The 4,733-nt window shown below is 39.3% G+C and overlaps 1 long non-coding RNA gene across 1 annotated transcript; it reads right to left on the reverse strand.

Annotated features, from left to right (window-relative positions):
• Window positions 1-319: 319 nt before the first annotated feature.
• Window positions 320-987, reverse strand: LOC109889013 (uncharacterized). The gene is made up of 2 exons (XR_002255219.2): window positions 860-987; window positions 320-466 (listed from the first exon to the last, which is right to left on the reverse strand). It is a non-coding gene; the product is annotated as an uncharacterized LOC109889013 (long non-coding RNA).
• Window positions 988-4,733: the final 3,746 nt, after the last annotated feature.

Below are 4,733 nucleotides of genomic sequence, written 5' to 3' on the forward strand. Positions count from 1 at the left end.
GTCCTTCTTTCTCTGGGCATGCTTGTCCTCTTTCACTTACACAGCTCACATGTTGATCTCTGCCTTGCACAGAAACCTCTCTTTCTGCATGACCCTTTAAGATATCAAGAACATCATTTATTTATGCCTAACAAAGGTAAGACATGTGCTGTACAAATTTAACTGAATGCTTAAACATCTACTTGCTTTTTATCTAATCACTAACCATCAGACGTGCTCCCTCAGCCCTGACAGCCTCTAGCTTCTTCCCCTCGTTCTTGTCTGCTGTGTTTTTACATGTATTGTTATTAAACTCTATAGACAATAACTCAAGGCTTAATAGGCGATTAATCAGTTTAAGTTTTAATTTGTTTGTTTGAACTGGTAAAATCTTCATTTCTCTCAGCATTGGCCTTCGTCAGAGGCGCTGGCACTGCCTCTCTTGAAGAATGTCCGTATATCCATCAAACGTTAGTCAATAGCTAGCCTACAGTAGAAAAAAATGAGGATAATACAATGACATTGTGATCAACACTATGTCACCTTTTCTACACATGACCTTATCATTGTTTTACAATGGCCTACTGAATGAAAGCAATTGAGTATGAAAAGATGTGTGCATGATGTTACGTCATCTGTCTCATTTATAGCCTGGCACAGATTGCAAAACTACATGAAATACAATGTTAACTAGATATCATCGCCACATAACTTATGCCGCGTTTAAAAGACACTGTTACCGTTATCAAGCTCGTAACGTCTGTTACACTGTAACTTACAGGCAGCCTCACTTAAACACGTATTGGTTAACAAAAGCTTTGATTATGACCAAAGTCTATAATAGTGAATACTCTCTCTCTCTCTCTCTGTTCTAACTTACCACAAATTCACATCGTAGCCTATCTGCATGAATCCATCCTGTCAGAACCTTTTCCTCAGTTTCCTGTTAGCTAGCAGTCTCAAGCCACAGCAGTAACGTTAACCAAAATGTTAGATACAAGTAGACCTAACTGTCACCAACGTGTCCAGCAGCCTCCCCCGGGTCCTAGTGCCTGCCCGGTAAGCAGTTTAAGATGCGATGGAACGGTTGACAAAAAAAAAAGAAATCACAGAGAAAATATAGTGACTGATATATTTATTCATTTAGGGGGGGCTAACGACGTCCCTGGGTCCCAGAAATAACATGTAGTGTCGTTTTATTAGATAAAATCCTTCCTTTATATCCCAAAATGTCTGTTTGGTTGGCGCCATTGATTTTAGTAATCCACTTGTTCAACTTGCAAAGAAAGGAATCCGAAAAATCTACCCCTAAACTTTGTTTCAACAAGTCAAAATATGTTTCTATTTATTCCTCAGATACCCTTAAATGTAATCAAACTATAATATTTCTTACGGAAAGAAGTAATAGGAAAGGTACGTCTTGTCTTCTTGGTCGTGCGCAAACACGGATTTCCAAGACTGTGTCCCTGTACTAAAACTGTTATTTCTTACTCGTTTTTCAAGTTACAAGCCTGAACCCTTGAACATAGACTACTGACACCAAGTAGAAGCCGTAGGAATTGCATCCTGGGAGCTTGAATTGAGTATGCCCTTATACTGGCCATTGGAAGAGCATGGTCTCTCAAAAAAACTAAATTTCCGGGTGGTTTTTCATTGGATTTTCTCCTACCATATCTATTATGTTATACTTGCCTACATTATTGTAACATTTATACGAACTTCCAAGTGTTTTCTTTCCAATGGTACCAATTATATGCATATCCTGGCTTCAGGGCCTGAGTAACAGGCAGTTTACTTTGGGCACGTCATTCAGACAGGAAGTGGAGAACAAAGGAGCCTTTTGATGTTAAGCCTAGTCCAGACTAAAAAGCATGTTCAATATGCTTCTTAGACAAGTGCTAGGCTTAATACGTGTCTGGGGAACGGAAAATACAGCTCATTCTAATTTCATCAGTCTTTTTACCCTGTTATTGCTTAGATCCCTTGGCTTGGCCAATGGTCAAAGGAAGTCAAAGGTTGTTCTGTTGTTGTTCTGAGAACATTTAGGATGAAATGCTCCCACTGAACTGTATTATGGACACAGTTTAGAAGTAAACAGGAAGTTAACTGCCATTTAGCAAAGGTTTAAATGGTGTATTTTGACCTTTTTGTTACCAGATCAATTGTCTTCCTCAGATTGTACCTCATATTAGCATTATAATCTTGTTTTTGTTGTTGATTTTGAAAATTAATGTTTTTTTGTATGAAGACGTTGTATTTTTATACATTTGTAGAAATTTGTTTTGAATATCTCCAAAAATAAAAACTCAACTTGTTGATTTGCTCTCCTTCCTCCTTGAATCCAACTCACCATACAATGGAAAGGTCAGTTATACTACTGTACCAAGGTATGTATGATATATGAAACCTTCAAAAATACTGTCTGAAATTAACTTTAACTTTAACTTTGCAGCCATTTTGTTTCACTCAGTCATGGCTGATATATTTGGCCAATTTCCACAACTTTTTTCATTAACCACTTTTCCTTACGTTTTCATGTACCTGAGTGAGTTTAATGTGCTTCCGTTCCATTTTACACTCTACGAATAGTTTTGCCACACAAACTGTTGTGATATATGACAGACTTGCCCAATCTGGTTTTCACGGATGCGCTGTAGACAACAGTTTGCTGATGAAGTGGACACAGGACAGGATAGGTTATATGATCAGATGATTAACGTGAACTTTCGGGGCGGCAGGTAGCCTAGTGGTTAGAGCGTTGGACCAGTAACTGAAAGGTTGCTGGTTTGAGTTGACAAGGTAACAATCTGTTGTTCTGCTACTGAACAAGGTAGTTGTTCAGGGTAAGAACTGTTCCCGGGCTATTATTGTAAATAAGAATTTGTTCTTAACTGACTTGCCTAGTTAAATTTTTTAAATTAAGAGTAAGATCATTTTTATTTGTAAATTGGCAGCTAAGCACATTGGTGTAGCACACTCCTCTGGATATAGATAGGATTACGTAGTGGATCTATAGAGGGTTACGTAGTGGATATATATAGGGTGGTGTAGAGAATATATAGAGGGTTATGTAGTATATATATATATATATATATACTACATATATATATATATATGGTTATGTAGTGGATATTTATTGGTTTATGTAGTGGATATATATATATACAGTGGGGCAAAAAAGTATTTAGTCAGCCACCAATTGTGCAAGTTCTCCCACTTAAAAAGATGAGAGAGGCCTGTAATTTTCATCATAGGTACACTTCAACTATGACAGACAAAATTAGCAAATTATGGTGGAAAATAAGTATTTGGTCACCTACAAACAAGCAAGATTTCTTGCTCTCACAGACCTGTAACTTCTTTTTTAAGAGGCTCCTCTGTCCTCCACTTGTTACCTGTATTAATGGCACCTGTTAGAACTTGTTATAAGTATAAAAGACACCTGTCCACAACCTCAAACAGTCACACTCCAAACTCCACTATGGCCAAGACCAAAGTGCTGTCAAAGGACACCAGAAACAAAATTGTAGACCTGCACCAGGCTGGGAAGACTGAATCTGCAATAGGTAAGCAGCTTGGTTTGAAGAAATCAACTGTGGGAGCAATTATTAGGAAATCGAAGACATACAAGACCACTGATAATCTCCCTCGATCTGGGGCTCCACGCAAGATCTCACCCCGTGGGGTCAAAATGATCACAAGAACAGTGAGCAGCAAAAATCCCAGAACCACACAGGGGGGACCTAGTGGATGACCTGCAGCTGGGACACAAGTAACAAAGCCTACCATCAGTAACACACTACGCCGCCAGTTGGTGACTGACTAAATACTTTTTTCCCCCACTAACTGGAAACGGCAGATTTTTTATGGAATGTCTACAAAGGCGTACAGAGGCCCATTATCAGCAACCATCACTCCTGTGTTCTAATGGCGCGTTGTGTTAGCTAATCCAAGTGTATCATTTTAAAAGGCAAATTGATCATTAGAAAACCTGTTTGCAATTATGTTAGCACAGCTGAAAACTGTTGTTTAAAGAAACAATAAAACTGGCCTTCTTTAGACTAGTTGAGTATCTGGAGCATCAGCATTGGTGGGTTCGATTACAGGCTCAAAATGGACAGAAACAAATTAATTTCTTCTCAAACTCATCAGTCTATTCTTGTTCTGAGAAATGAAGGCTATTTCTTGCGAATAATTGCCAAGAAACTGAAGATCTCGTACAACGCTGTGTGCTACTCCCTTCACAGAACAGCACAAACTGGCACTAACCAGAATAGAAAGAGGAGTGGGAGGCCCCAGGGCATAACTGAGCAAGAGGACAAGTACATTAGAGTGTCTAGTTTGAGAAACAGATGCCTCACAAGTCCTCAACTGGCAGCTTCATTAAATTGTACCCTCAAAACACCAGTCTCAACGTCAACAGTGAAAAGGCGACTCCGGGATGCTGGCCTTCTAGGCAGAGTTCCTCTGTCCAATGTCTGTGTTCTTTCGCCCATCTTAATCTTTTATTTTTATTGGCCAGTCTGATATATGGCTTTTTCTTTGCAACTCTGCATGTGTGTGTGTGTGTGTGTGTGTGTGTCAGTGTGAGTGTGAGTGTATGTGTGTGTGTGTGTGTGTGTGTGTGTGTGTGTGTGTGTGTGTGTGTGTGTGTGTCCTCTCACATGTCGAGGATTACACATTTGCCCTTTGAACCCACCACATTCAGGTCATAAATGGGACCACTAACTGTGCTTCAACCTTCCTAACTTTGT

Source organism: Oncorhynchus kisutch, linkage group LG4 (genome assembly GCF_002021735.2).
Source record: "Oncorhynchus kisutch isolate 150728-3 linkage group LG4, Okis_V2, whole genome shotgun sequence".
In the NCBI taxonomy this organism is placed as follows: Eukaryota; Metazoa; Chordata; class Actinopteri; order Salmoniformes; family Salmonidae; genus Oncorhynchus; species Oncorhynchus kisutch.